This window comes from Lolium rigidum, chromosome 1 (assembly GCF_022539505.1).
Source record: "Lolium rigidum isolate FL_2022 chromosome 1, APGP_CSIRO_Lrig_0.1, whole genome shotgun sequence".
NCBI classification, from domain to species: Eukaryota; Viridiplantae; Streptophyta; class Magnoliopsida; order Poales; family Poaceae; genus Lolium; species Lolium rigidum.
This window is the reverse complement of record NC_061508.1, coordinates 23160821-23176527: the sequence shown is the minus strand read 5'-3', so window position 1 is coordinate 23176527 and position 15707 is coordinate 23160821. Positions and strand designations below refer to the sequence as shown.

General features: G+C 51.5%; 1 long non-coding RNA gene and 1 pseudogene across 1 annotated transcript; one reads left to right on the top strand and one right to left on the bottom strand.

Annotated features, from left to right (window-relative positions):
* Positions 1 to 11336: 11336 nt before the first annotated feature.
* On the bottom strand, positions 11337 to 12852 carry LOC124685065. Its single transcript, XR_006997263.1, has 3 exons — positions 12786 to 12852; positions 12417 to 12702; positions 11337 to 11714 (listed from the first exon to the last, which is right to left on the bottom strand). It is a non-coding gene; the product is annotated as an uncharacterized LOC124685065 (long non-coding RNA).
* A 5-nt stretch (positions 12853 to 12857) lies between these two features.
* On the top strand, positions 12858 to 13994 carry LOC124705365 (annotated as a pseudogene).
* The last annotated feature ends 1713 nt before the right edge of the window (positions 13995 to 15707 follow it).

Sequence of the window (15707 nt, the reverse complement as noted above, 5' to 3'; positions counted from 1 at the left end):
CAAGATTAGCGTTTAGAAAAAGATCAAAACTTAGTCTTTATCTCCTTCCGCATGGAGGGGATAAACATTGTGTTTCAATAGCGTGAGTATGCTACGAACTAACAATCATAGCAAAGCTTCCCTAGCGTGGCGTCTACGTACAATGAACTGGAAGAAAGAAATAATAACGTGAGGAAATTGTTTTAGAAAAAGTCTACGTCCAATGAACTGACAAATTGTTTTAGAAAAAATTTGATTTTATTTGCTAGGCTAGCGGCGCCGTCGCCAAGCGTCCAAAGTCTTAAGTCGCGAATATTCACGCGAGCGCACGCGCTATATGGCTGGATGTGGGGTGCAGCACTAGGTGTGTTTCTACCATTTTAGATGTCAACAAAAGCTCACGCTTATAAGTTGCTCAAAAATTTCTTCCCTTAGCAATGTGGGACTAAAGGTTGCCATGGCCTTAAAATTTCGGGATTTTGGTAATGGGCTACGGATTCTTAAATGGGCCTTCATGTTCTGCCCATAGTTTATGTTCTCCAAACTCTCGATTGGGCCAAATACTAGTACACAAAGCTATAAAGGAGGGCATGCATGCAGGCCCGTTGATAAGATACTTGATATGTGGAGCTAGCTCAATCATTGGAGGAAGTTTTGCCTCTTACACTGCATGTGTCTTACCTAGAGCACGTGTGTGCATATTTTAGGTTAGTGATCCTTATCTTGCAGCTGGATGATCGACAAGAGTTTGGCTCACCATGCGGTGTTCGCATCATTAACCCAAATGTTCATCTTTATGCGTACATGGATCAAGCTAGGAAAAAGTATCAGTGTGGTACCGATGTACCGTATATATTCCCTAGGGTAGGACATGACATGCCTGTAAAAATTAATAGATTCATATAAAGTGAACTAGAAGCCTCATTCTACATTAATAAAGAAAGTATGAGAAGCTAGAACACACTGTATCGCGACATGCGAGCCGTGGCTTTGCAACCCTAATATTCCCTTAGCTACAGTGGTGGCGCTACAGGTTGACAACCTTGGCCGTGGCCCACCCTTCCATTTGGGTATCACTGGTATTATTCTGGCCCACCAATAATAATAAAAAGTCACCATGTGTATTGCTTAAGCCTATTTTGCTGACCGGCCCAGTCTTAGAATTGTTGCACGCTCCGCCACTAATAAGAGCATCCCAGTACATACTGCATGTCCTCATATTGCAAACATTGTTTAAAGTTCACCATGGAGGATGGCTTCACGGAAGAGGGAGTCGCCCTAGGAGTCCTTGCCCGAGCTGTTGAAGTCTTCCATCATGGACCTCTTTGTGGAGGGCCGAAGGTTCTGGTGCCCACTCCAAGAGGTGCTGAAGAGAGTGACCTGGATGGGAAGCGTTGCCTGTAACCCGGGGCATTCCCGGTTTCTGCCGGTTTGGGCTGGTTTCTCAAACCAGGCCGTTGCCACATGTTTTAGTTGGGTTGGTCTGGTCTACACCGTAAATATATGACATGATCTCACATGCTGGTGCGGATTGGTTAGGCGGTTCAATTGGTTTGGCACTGGCCGAAAAAAATCATGCCCAAAACATGTTCTACAGCGGTTATTGTGGCCTCCCTCCGAGCATATGGATAAGGCACGGCATGCCGAGCAGATAAAGTCGCATGCCAAGCAGATAAATCCCAGACATGCATACACATGGTCTCTTCCTCTACATCGACCAACGATGCTATTGGCCGAGTGCAACCGGCTCCACGATGAGTTCGCTGACAATGATGCGGCGAAGGACGCAGACGGAGTGGCAGCATCAGCGTCCGTCAACTGGGAGTACTTTTCATACGACATATGGCCGTGGCATAGCACGTCGAGCAGATCAAGCTCGCCATGCTCGTGCTCAGAAACCCGATCCTCGCTGTTATCAAGTTGCTTGTCGCTTCTTGCGGCAGGCTGAATCTCCCACTGTCAGCCCCATTGGCCCCTTCGTTGCCCAGAACGGCACCAGTCACCAGACCCTGGACCTACGTTGCCATCCCCGCCGGCGACTCCAACAGAGCCGAAGCAAAAGGCGGGGTTCATGAGGAAGGCCGACAGCTCGACGGGTATGTACTCGCCATGGTGGACATGGTAGACCGGGCAACGGAGAAAGCGTATGACGTTGATGGTGGCGTGGATCACGGTGCCGTCGAGGGGTGTAGAGGCGGCATCACCGGACGAGGTTGTCACCGCCGTCGGGGGTGGACAGGCGGCGGTGCCATCCGCTCATCACCGTACCGTGGTTGTGGTGCAGCTTCGCTAATAAGCTCATTTATAAGCTAGTCCAATATAATTGTTGATATCGATTTGTTGTCCCGATACAACACCACGAGAAGCTATCAAAGTTGGCATATATGCAGAGACATGTCGTCGCTGCGTCTCCGCCTGGAAGTCTGGGACGAGACGACCATCGATCAGCACGGTCTGACGTTGTTACTTCACACCCCGTCGGAGTGGCTGCCGACCCGTTGGCTCGGGATTCGTCCATCGGTGATGCAGCTTAGATCTTGCACTTACTCTCAACTGCCCCATCTGGAAACTGTCTGATTCCACGGTAAAGTGAGGCACGACGGCGCTGTCATCCGCGGCGAATTCCAACACCTCGCTGCCACTACGGTTGGCGCCGACATGGCATGTACTACCTCGGCACAAATCCATCAGGTATGCAACTATGCACTAATTAAGTAACGTCAACATGGTGGCCTCCTCCTACAATCACTCGTATGTGAAAAGTATATACGTCCATCGGTGATGCACCTTATCTTTACCCGCAAAAAAAACTTAGATCTTGCACCTTAGACCTTAAGGATGTTGGGTGTTCCTCTTCTCCACTCCCTCTTGCGTACAAGGGAAAACCCTAGGATCAGTCTCACAGGATTGGCATCATCGTCACTTTCCTTCTTGGTACGCAATGCTTCGGAGTGCTAGGAGCGTGGTGGAAATTCTCCAGAGAGCAAAGCGATGCGGGTCATCTTCGTTTTCGTCGATCAGCCGGTGTCCTTTCTTTTGGGCTTGCTTGTGTTGTGGGCTTGTGGCCCCAACACGCTCGTTGTATCGTTTGGTTGCTATATTACTATTGTAGTGTTTCGAGGTAGATTACGTCCCTAACTTGTCTATGTGCATAATGTACTAGCTGTTTATCGAAAGTAAAAGAACAAATTCATCGAGACTATTTTCATATCATTTATAAATTTTTATTTATAGAAGAAAAAAATGACTTAGAAATATCGAAAGAAGGAAAAAAATTTAAGGTTAGTCTACATATGACATACAACTAGCCAGAGTCGATGGTTTCCCGGATAATCTTCCAGATATTCTAGAATTATGTTTCTCTTGCTACGTCAATCACCCTCTCTTTCGGAGGTCCTCCAGCATATACTTGCCGTGGAGTGGTAGTGGTGTCTGTTGACCATAGATCTGTCTCCGAGTACTACTGCACGTCAGACTGACCAATCGCCACTGCCAGATCGTCCAGCTTCTAATCATTTGACATGAATAATGGTTTTGGATGGACTTTAAATATTTATTGGTAATTCAAATAATTGAATTTTTTGTTAATGTGTTATTTTAATTATTTTAAGTTGTCCCTTAGTCCTACATTGAGGGAATATAAACTAATTAAAATGACGGTGTTCTAGATGCCGAAATGGCGGTAGAACGCCGTGTAGTCATCGCCATCGTCGTCGCTGGAGTCGCCAGCGTCCTCGGGCGGCGGCGCCTGCTAGCTGCTCTGGCCGGCATCTCCGTGCCGATACCACTCATCCTCGCTGCTCTCCTCCAGCTTGATCAGCGACACGGGTGCGGTGGGTGTGGTGGGTGAGGCGCGGGCAGCGCCGCGCCACGCGGCCGCCATGACCAGCAGACGCCTTTGCTGCTCCGCCTCCTCCCTCTCCCAATCCTGCCTTGACCAGGCGAGCGCCGCGTCCATCGGGAGGGTGTTGTCGGCGGGGACGAGGTCTTTCAGCAACCTCGCGATGGCCTCGCGGATCGCCGCATCCTCAGCCCGCCTGGCTTACTCTTGGCCGTCTTCCTCTTGCGGCCGCGCGATGGAGACATCGACGGGACCCCCCCCCTCGCGAATGACAATGGCGCCGCTGCTGCGCCCTATTGTCGGTGGTGGCGACATCGACTCCTTCTTGACGGCCCTCGGCGTCGCTGCTGGAGGAGCCGACCCGCAGGAGCGCGATGCCGACCTCGACGCCGACCCAGACGACGACGACGGTTCTATCCATCATGGCATCCATGAGCTTCCGTACGGGGTAGTATCCCCAGCGGCACAGTCAGCGGCAGCATCCCCAGTACGGGGTAGTTGTCGCTCTCGATGTGCGCGAGCACGTTCTCGAGGGTGCGGCTAGGCTCGCTCCACCAGCGGCGGCGGCCGGCGGCGTTGTTACGCGTGGGAGGAGGGGGGCCGTCCTAGGCGGCGAGTTCTCGCTCGTACCTTCACCAAAAGAAGTCGGTCCACGCGTCGTATTGTCGGGGAAGAAGCGCGGCTCGGCATGCTGCTCGTCACTGAGGGTGACGAGCACCGCGTTGATCTCGGCGTCGAGGACGTCGCGTCCCATTGGCGGCGGTGGGATCGGGACGCCCCCCGCGCTCGGGCGCCAGCCTCCGGGCGCGCGGAAGTCCGGCGGCGCCGGGTAGCCTGCCATGTGCAGCAGCCTCCCCTCCCATTGGTGCAGAGACCGCCGGCCGAAGCCATTGTTCACCGCACCATCGCCGTAGCCCGCCATTGCTCGCTCGAGGAGATTGGGGACATTGGGGAGAGAAGTTTGGGGAGAGACGGGAGTGGTGAATGCGGCCAGACGCGGCACTTCCGCGATAAATAGAGGAAACCGTGCGTGAATTCGAGGCGACGGCAATTACTCGCCGCGTGGAAGCGACGCGTTCGGGGAAGACTGACCGGCGGCGAGGCTTTACAGCGCGCGGAAGACGATGACATGAGGATGACGATCGGCCTTTCTCGCTGACAAGTCGGGGCCACTAGCCGCGCGGGAAGTTTTCTCGACGGTTCCCGCGCTTTTGTTTCGTCCGGACTCCCCGAGCGCTCCCGGGGGCGGGGATGACATGGGCTCGCCTGATGGATGAAATCCCAACGGGCGAAAACAAGGAACCGGGAACGCGGCTGGGCTATTTTTCGTCGTCCGGATGAAAAAAAAGGGCTGCCGGGGGCCTCGTCGGGGTGACGGCTGGAGATGCTCTTATTCGTGCCAAGCCGGCGCATCGTCACATACTTTTCTTTTGGCCGGGGACAGAAAAAACCTATCATTTCATGTGCCTTTCTTGTGGCATGCCTCCTTAATTTATGCATGAAATTCCGTGTGGCACTTTTAGGTGGTGTTCGTCTCTATCACATGTATGAAATTCCATGCACCGCGGCAGTGTGCTAGGGTTTTCGGTTGTCCGAAGATTTCGTTGTCTTCACGTTGGTACCGGCGAGGCTAAGGCACGCAATCAATGGTTTGGGAGCTTTCCCGCCTGTTTTCAACTTTTGGTGGCTTTCCCGCCCATTTTTAGTTCCCCTAGTTCTCTCTCCCAATTTTCGGTGTTCCTGTACAACTGTTTTGTACGCAGATTTCTTGGGTCGGTAGCATTTAGGAGATCCATAATTTATATTTAAGCACTGATAGAGGCGATTGAGGAAATTAGGTTTTGAAAATCACTGTTTTCTGGACTTTTAAGAATTTGCCGGCCAAAAAAAGGTCGTTCGGAGTCTCCGAACATGGCCAGTAAGTTCGTACTGACCAAAAGAATAGTTGGATTATTCTTCTCGAACTTTTCGAGGCCTTTTATGCTATGATATGCTTTTACTGCCTATCTTTGCATGTACTCTCATCGTTGCGCGTTATACATACCTACCATCTGATGTGCATTTTTTATGTCATGCGCCGTGGTTTTATGCATGAAATAATGGCGCGAGACCCATCATTCCATGTGTCGTATCGATTGTCGCGTGTCCTCTGGGACTTAGGACATCTCCAACGCCCCCCTCCCCGCGCCGGAGACATCCTCCGGTGTCTGCTGCGGACGAAAATGAGGCCCAACAGTTGACTGCATACGGACGCGCCATTCAGGAGCAAACCCGACCTAAATTTGGGCCAGGTTTGCGGCAACACAAATAGCGCGCGGATTGGGCACACCGTCGCTGATGGGCCACTGGTCAACGAGGAGTAGCCTTTGTTTTCTCATAAAGTCTAATTAGGAATTTAGGATACATCTCCATTCCATTTTGACCATAATTAAACCTAATCCAAACTAAATTACATTGGTCCCGCTCCACCATCCGCATAGCTGCCTTAGCCCTTGCTACCTTGGTGCTCGCCATCCTCTGCGCCCCCGGCCTCACCACCGGAGCTTCCTTGGCCCTCGTTGCCACTGCGCATCGCATCGGTGGCCCAACGCATCATGTCACGGATGGTGTGCCTCCTAGCGTGGCGGGCGAAGGTCATGACCTCCCGATGCACACACGTTGCCCCAACACGTTGCATCACCATGTGGGCGGCCATGGTAGCCATCGCCTCCTCCTCGGTTGAGGCACCGATCTCGGCGTTCCTAGCGTCCTAACAGGCCGCCATCTACACGACGGCACAGGTTGCCTGCGGGCAACCTCTTCTACCTCCATCGCAACCGCGAGGGCAGCCTGCTATCGAGTAGCCTCCTCGTTGGCCGTCAGTTCGGCGACCTCGTCCGCCGGCCGCTTCTCTTCCATCTCGTACCATGTTCGCCGCTCTTCCGCCATGAACTGGTCGTCGCGCTCCTCCAAGGCCACCAACCGGAAGGAGGGCTCGATGATGGCGGCGTCGATGGGCTCCTCATGTCCTTTGAGAGTGTGCTACCGCGTGCTCCGAAAGGACTCGAGGAGGATGTGCTGCTCCAAGGTGGTGGGGGTGCGAATATGATCCGTGTCAACATCTTCATCGTCCTAGCCTCCCCACTCGTCCTCGCCGCTAGCCGCGGGGCTTGCGGAGGTAACTCTCCAAGGCGGCCACGCTGATCTAGGCCCACGTGGTGAGCGGATGGCATGGGAGAGAAGGGGGGAGCCATGGCTATGGATGTGTGGCCCTGCCCAGGCCCGGCGAGCTCATCTAATAGCGCGGTGGCCTGGGCGGGAAACTGGCGCGGGTGGGAAGTACGTGGCCCTTTTCCACGTGTGCCTCCTAACCTCCGGTTATCAGCCGTGGGCGCCATTAGCGGAGGTTAAGCTGGAGCACGGACAGCGGGCCCCACAAAAATACGGGTCCCCGTTGGTGCCGCGGCCACCCGCATAAGGACAGACGACTTTTTCGTGTACGTATGTGGGCCACCGCATCCGAACCCAAACAAACCAAAAGCGATCCGTTACGCGGAGGCGGCATAGATGCAAGGAGAAGGCCGCCAGTGCTGGTGAAAAAGAATGGCAATGGTGCTGGTGGTTGGCCTGATGGACTACGACATATTGACTCCCGCCATGTCGGCGTTAATTTGCTGCAGCGAGACCAAGCCCCCTTTGTCCACGTGGGGCTTCATGTTGCTGCTTTGCTTCATCTTGTGCAATGCATGCATGGGGCCAATTGCTCTCGCGTACTAGGCGGTCTCAAACGCGAGAAATGTAAAGAGAGGGAGGGGAGAGAGAGCACGAACGGCGAGTTTGGGATACGAGGAGGTGAGCTAGCATTCCATGGGCTGGATTAAAAGACTCCAACGCAAACAAGAGGTATACTTATTCAAAATCACCTAAAAAACCTTCCTTGCTATGCGTGCTCAAAATAATACGCACCAGATTTTGCTAAGGAGGGAGTCCTATAAAAAAGTTATTAAATTCGAATAAATTTGATTTAAGACAAATATATGGTAATGTTCGCCGATGGAGGGAGCACCTCGTCCCCCTTGTAACCCTAACCCACCTCCCGCCGCCGCCGCCGGTGGTGCCGTCGGGCAAAGTCCGCGGAGCGTGGCCGCGGCCCTTCCTCGCGCCGCGCTGGGAACGGCGGCTGGGATCTCTCCTCCACACTGAAGCTGGTTGGACGCGGATGGTTCTTGGCGGCGGCGGCCAAACCTTGGCGCTGCGGCCCCCGCCTCTCGTCGGCTCCTCCTGCGGCTAGGTCCTTGATCTGCGGCGGCGGCCAGACCTTGGCGGTGGTGGCTGGTGGTGGGCAGCGGCCAGGTCCTCGATCTGCGCCAATATCCCATGCCTCTAGCCGGTGCGTGGAGGTGATCTTGGGCTTCTCCCGCGGCACGAGGTCGCCTGGGGCAGCAGCCTTGGGTTCGACGGTGGAGGCGGCCCTCTTCGCCGGAGATGGTCGGCCTGTGGATGGTGGTGGTGGGTCTTTCGATCTGTCACCGCGTCCTGGCGGCGAGGTGGAGAGGCGTGCAAGCCGGCGATGGATGTTGTCGCCGGTGGAGGGCTGGCATTCGGATGCGGTGGTGCACCCAGGGCGTGTGCGGTGTCTCCGGACAACGCAATCTGCGCTTGGTGTCTCCGGCAGCATCCGTGGCTAGCCTAGGATGGTCGCCAGCGTGGGGGCCCGGCCTGAATAAAGGCGGCGGTCCTAGGGTCTCTCTTGGGCGAAGATGAAGACTTGCCTGAGGTTTTCTCTTCTCGATCTTGCAGGAGTGTTGAGTTCCGGAAGGCACCGCCGACGAATGTAACAGTGCTTTTTTTGCCTGGAGTTTGCTGGAACGGTGGTATTCGGTCGTGCGCACCCATGCTTTTATTCCGGCCGATTGGTTCCGGAGGGAGCGGCGCGAAGCTCTTGTCTGTGTTGGCATCAAGAGATATTTTGGTCCATGATGCAGTCAGATGAAGGGAATAACATGAAGGCCGGAGTGGAGGACTAGCTAAGAGAGGTTCAAGTCTCCGCGTTGCTGAGGGACTTGCTTGGTGTTCTGGGCTCCGCAGCAGCGGTATGGAAGTGGGGGCGGCAGCAGAGGTGAAGTTCAGAGTTCTACCTTCCAGGGTGAAAACCTAAGGTCTAGCCTTAACTGGTTGTGCATGGCAATGACCTTGTTGGAGGCATTGTTTTGAGAGCGGGGACTATCTTCGTGGTGAAAACCTAAGATCTTTGGTCGAGCGACGACGGCGTTGGTGCATCGTTTCCTTCTTGGAGGCGTAGTTTTTTGGAGATTCTGTATTTCGGGTGTTGTCTTGGTGATGGTTGTATTGTTGTTGCTAAGCCTAGCATGCTATAGCGGGGCTTTTGTTTCTTAGTTTTATTTTTATTTTTTTGGATGTGTGCATCCGTACTATCATTAAGGTGTTGTGTTGTTGTCTGAGGCTAGGTGTAATTGATATCTTATGATATTAATATATTCCCTTTATCGAAAAATCTAAAATGCATGCATCAGAAGCTTAGCTAGCTAGTAGTAGCGTTTTTTTATTCAAGTGGAACAAAACATAGTCAGCACTAGAGCTCTCGATGGATGTTCACCCACGTCCTCTACTTATACCATGTATCATACCGTGCATGTCTCAGCTAGAGCCGGCGACCCCACCGCGGGAGGGCACCACACGAGCCTGATGGAGGGAACGCAGTGGCTGCCGTCTTCCTCCTCACGTGAGGGTCAATGGTTGGAAGTAAAGGGCCTATGTGAACAAGTCCTCTTCCTCAGCAAGAATATCTCCATGGCACTAACGATAGGCTTATCGGAGGTTCTCGATATTCTCGATGGTTAATTACTCCGTAACAAAGAGTTAGTGATGTGCGCGCGTTAGTATTTCCTACTCCCTTCGGCAAGTTCGCATGTTCTGTGATACATCAATCCCATGCAGTGGCTTAGGACGAAGAAAATTTAAGGGCGGGCGAAATCTAAAGCATAAGCAAACTGATGAAAAAAAAAAAACAATGGTTTATAGACACATTAATACTTTATTTGTTGTAAGCACGATCACCTTAGTACAATGAAAAATAGTACTTTCATATTTAAATAGAATGAAAACCTACAAACATACCGACAATGAAGTTATAATGACGAATGAAAGTTATAGGCAAAGGCAAAGCTCTACTCTCAAACTCTACTCTCAAGCTCGATCTACTCTCTTTCTAGACATCTTACTTAATTTTACTTTCATTTGTGCTTGGTTTTGAGCTACTGCCACTGCCAAGCGGCACACAATACCTTGTCAAACAAGAAATTTACATATTCATAGATTTATCAAATAAGACACAAGGGCGTTGTACACATATGCAAATTTCTGAAAAAGATGTACCTTGCCCCTTTCAACCCTTTGATGGTCGCTTCCTCTTTCTATGTATCTTCAATTTAGAATTGTAGATTAACTCCATTGGCCATCTCGCCGAAAAATTCCTCCATACAGACCTCCCGAGGCGAGAACCAATCACCCAAGTCCGGCTACCGTTCCTTCTCGATGGGCACCCTTCGACCTAGGGTTGCAGATCACGCCGCCGCCACTCCGCCAGCAGTAGTACATGTGCGGTTGTGCCCTCGCAGCCTCCCTCGATCACCTCAAAGAGAAGCAACGTGTGGACATGCGGTTTCCTTGACTTAGGATGGATCCAAAACGATTCAAGGGATCAGCTCATACTATCGAGCAATATGTGTCTAGCAGCATAGGGGTATTACCGCTTTTCGTAGGGAGCCAAGGTAGGGCGAGTGCCCGACCTTGCCGTACCGGGAGATCCGCCTGTGATCCCACGCCCAATCAGATTGTCCTTTCTCTTTTGTACTCGGTTGATAGTCGACATGTTTTTCTCGCAAAAGAATTATAAACGATCATATATATATATATAGGAAGTGGAAACATGCTAGTGTCACCCACACGCATTAATGCTACATGTACAGGAAGCTCATTACGGAAAGCCTTAATAACGTGTCGTGAAACTAATTCTTCATTGGAAGCAACTCCTTGTACAGTTACGGAAAAATCACCAACGATAAATGTGTGACTGACACCACGCAGAGAGCTGGACTGGGAGCGGGAGGGCAGCAGCAACAATTGGGCGGCAAAAATGATATCTAACATGCGCCACCTTTCAAACTAGCCCATGACTCGGCCCGTACCTCACGCCAATATCTTTGCTATTTTATGCCCATTACTTGGCCCATCGATTCTGGCAAACGAAGTCGCTACTTCTTTTTACTCGTTCACAACTATTATCAGAACTTACCTTCAATTAATATAAATGAAAGTAGGAGCGATTAAGCTACTTAATCAATCGACATTAATTAGCAAGGTTGTTCAAAATTTTGGCATAATCTTAACTGGTTTTGGACATTCAAACCTGCACGGAAAATAACACAGCTCAATTAAAACAATAGTGCATATACAACACAACCCATACAACATAGAAACCACTCTGACAAGAGTCAATTAATAGGTAACCGAGGGAGTACAATCAACTCTACTACCACAAGTTTAATCATCAACGTAAAAACTACCCAACAATCAACGTCAAGGACAAGCTGGTGCACATCGATCAGAACCGAAGTTTCTCCCAGGAGGTTACATAAATAAAACACATGCCGCTGTGTTAGAAGATCCTCTGGCATCTGAAACCTCAGCTGCTCATGCATTATAACCATATGATCGCATAGATAATTAAGGCGCTAAAAAGAAAGATGTGCATAGAGCTGGCTGGAGCAAGGCGTGTATATGCCATCTTCTTTTCCCCGGGGTCTTACAGCTTCCTTCCTGACAAGTCATGCATCAGGCTGCAGCAGCTATTGCTTCCTTCCAAGTGATGCATCATCTAGTCTAAATCCTTGTTCTTGCACAAGAACAAAACATGTTGGTCAGCTCTAGAGCATATTTAGAAAGAATAAATTAATTAGGAGCCCTGGTGCATCTACAACAGGATAGCACGTTTGAAATGTCAAGATGGCAGGCAGCTATGTGGAACTCACAGTTTTCTATCTGCCGGGAAATAAATATTAACGGATCACTGTTCTCCTGTACAGAAGAAATATTGGGAAGTAGCTAATTGAAACAAGACATATATACGTATCATGGGCGCATGTGCAATGTTGCTACAGCTCCAGATTAGTTTGTCAGGCGATTAAACAAACAAACAAACAAACAGTAGGGCATTCAAGTGTGAATCCGGTCGATCAACATATAACAAAATTGGCCAAAGTTTTACAACAGCAGTGCATCATGTGGATTTGAAGAATATAGCTGCTTTGTGCCGTCAGTAGCGCTATCAGGTAGACATATATAGTTGAGATGATGAGGTTGCTGTAGTTGGGCGAAAAAGACGTGTTGATGAACATACTACCTACAGTGAGCAATTCGACTTGGCCAAATAAAAGGCTAGATTGGCACCGACAAACATCAGAGCAAGTTTTTCCTAGAGATTTGTTAGTGGCCCAATACAAGTAATCATTTGGACAAGCATGTATCAGGACGTATTCGTAGCCAAGCACAAAGGACATGGCTGAGAGCAGAGCAGAGCAGAAGAGCTGGAGCTCACCTCAGATGGATATTTGCCGATGCTAATACCAGTGTGCGGATAGGCGACGATGGCTCGCCGGCATGGGAGAGCAGCACCAGTCTAGGACCACGCCAGGCAGTGTGGTGCTCCAGGGCCTGGGAAGCCGTGCCGGCAGCTTCAGAACGTTGTCAGGGAGGTAGCAGTCCGGCAGCACGGGGCGTGGTTGTGGTATCCGTCAGGGATGTTTGGGCGTTGGTCGCCTGGATGTTGGCGGCGGCGAAAAAGACATGATTTTATTGAGCGTTCGCAAGGTCCTTGCTGTAATCTGCAGCAGAAGTAGGAGGAGCATGAGCGAGACGTAATCGATGTGTGGAGGGGGAGAGGAAATTTAGATGTAGAGGATCTTACAGAGGCGGGTGCGGGTGAGGCCGACGCGGAGATAGGCGGGTGGCGCGTCGATCCGGCCTGGGTGGAGCAGCGATGGGGGAGCATAGGCGTAGAAGAGAAGAGGCCGTCCCCGTGCGCATAATCGTCCGGACGGCGTCGTCGGCGAGGTCCAGCACCGGGCGGAGTTGGTCCGGCAGGCGAGCTTCTAGGTTATGAAACGGGGCTGGGGGCGCAGGGGAGTGGCCGGCGTCGAGGGGATAGGGTGGCCGGGGCGCCGCCGCCGCCGCCGTGAGGAAGAAAGGGGATCCATGGAGGCTGGGTGTGGGTCGCGGGTCTTTTTTCTTTTTCGCAGCGGAGGATGTTGGGTGGGGAAAAGGAAGGCTCGCGACTCACAAATCAGCCAGCTGGTCGATTGATCAATACTAGTACTACTCACGCCTTTCAGCCCAGTCGGCTGAAGCTGATTTCCTTCCCCGGCCGGGTACGTCGCGTCTACTTTTTTTTTTTTCTTTTTTTCTCAACCGCGCGGAAATAAACGCAAAAACGTTGCGTCGCGTGGAGTCGGGACGGATTTGTGCGCACCCAGGAACGTGCGAGGGAGGCCTTTGATCGTGGACCCAGGGCTGTACATGTCGACGAAGCAGGACATCATCACCGTGACGCAGCGGCGGGAGCTGCCGACGGCGTTCAAGCTGTACACGGGGTCGGCGTGGGTGGCGCTGACACGCGACTTCGTGGAGTACCTGTTGTTGGGGTGGGAGTCCAACCTGCCCAGGACGCTCCTCATGTACTACACCAACTTCGTCTCTTCCCCGGAGTTCTACTTCCAGACCCTGCTCTGCAACACGCCGCGCTTCGTTCCCACCGTCGCCAACCACGACCTGCACCACATCCAATGGGGCAAGCCGGCGGGGCAGCACCCGCTCAATCTCCGCCTCGCCGACAAGGGCCGCATGGTGAGCAGCAACGCGCCCTTCGCGCGCAAGATCGGGCGCGACGACCCCTCGCTAAGACGCCATTGACGCCGAGCTCCTGCTAGGCCGCGGGAAGAACGCCACCGCCGGGATGTTCGTGCCGGGCGGGTGGTGCGGCCAAAGCGGTAACTGCAGCGCCGCGGTTGCCGGTGTTGACGACTGGGTGCTCAGGCCCGGGCCTGGCGCCGAGAGGCTGGGGAGGCTCATGGACAGGATCGTCAGGTCCGAGGCCTTCGTCAACGACCAATGCAAATAGCTACGGCTTGAGTGCAGTTAATGTGATCATGTGACTTACTACTTTCTTCCCACCTCCGTACAAACTTGAACTCTAATCCACACGCACTTTGCGTCTTAACTGAAACGCGCGCACATACTTCATGCTCAATCTCCCACACCACCAAGTCCAAGAGGATGCGCCACTCCCGGTCCCTAATTCTTTTACTACTGCACTGTGATCCTTACGTGTAGAACATACGAATGTATAAGAAGTTAAAGATGATGTTTTTGGTTCTTGTGCCGAGGGAGCTCTTGGGCCAGATGGTTTCTCTTTTATTTTCTATCAACAATTTTGGGAGCTTACTAAGACTGATTTGGTGGCTATGCTAAATGATTGGAAAAAAAGGGAATTGGACCTATTGTGGCTCATTTTTTCCCTTCTACCGTAATCTTCTATTTCTAAATAGTTGATCCCAATTTCCTGGTCTCTCGTGAGGCCACGTCACCCCTTTTCCCACTAGGTTCTTTTCAATTCCATTTCCGTTTCAATTCAATTCGGCTTCGATCCTCACCGCAACACAAAAAAATTATTGAGCGAGAGAACAGCAACCGTAGCAGCCCATGCGAGTACTTCAGCCCACTCCTCCATCTTCATTGATGCTCACGTGATGTGTCAGGCTGCTAGCACTGTTGGTCTTCTATATCGACACCTACACAGACGCCGAACGAGACTGGCCGCCGCATATGACCAGTGACGCCAGGCTCTTTCTCTTCTCCATCAATCCCATAACTCCGCGCTCTCTTCCTCTCTCGCACGATCTCCACATCTCCATGAGAAACGGAAACCGATGGCAACATACGATGAGTTCGCGCAGATTTGTCCACCTTTTAAACTCCATCGATCGACTCCATTGTGACTTGCATCACCGCCATCTTCCCCTTCCTCGCCTCGATATTTCTCCACGGGCCGTCGTCGACCTTGACTTTACCCTTGCGCGGTCATCAGATCATGACTCCCAGTCGCTTGCAAGCAATAATCCCACCGACGCCATCGCGAACTACGTCGCGAGACGTGCGCAAGGGCAAATCTCTCTCCGGGGTGACCACCCTCTGAATCCTAGAGCCATGCTGCATGTTATTGGAATTGATTTGATTGGGCTCTGATCCCCTATGCTCGCCCAGACCCCTGAAGTGGGAGGATCTCCATCCCCTGAACAAGGTCAGCTCACACCTGCCGATTTTGGTTAGAACCGGATCAAATTCATGTGGCTTTTACACTTTAGTTGTCCCCCTATGTAACTAATGGTTCTGCAGGATGTGTGGTTTATGGTCAGCTTGAATGGTTCAATTGATCAATTCAACTGGACATACCTTTGCCATGGTTCTCACTCTTGCCCGCCACGAATGGCGCTTCCTCTCCTAAAGCTAATATTCCATGCCCTTCTTCTGTTAAGAGGATGAATGTGACGTGTCTTGGCTAGAAGTGATTGTAAGGTGCCATCTTGACCTTGAAACTTCCTTCATAGAACTTTCCCATTTTTCATTATGTCTACGGTGAGCCTTTTCCAAAACAAATTACTTCAGGGTAGAACTATGAACAGTTTTCTTTTTCTGTTATCGAAAGATCTTCTGAAAATATTAGCTAATAGATATAGCTTGCTAGATGTGCATTCACTAATCTTCAGATCTAAGAATGCTCAAATAGTCTAATACTACTACATAGTGAGAAGACAATTGGACAGTCCTACATCTA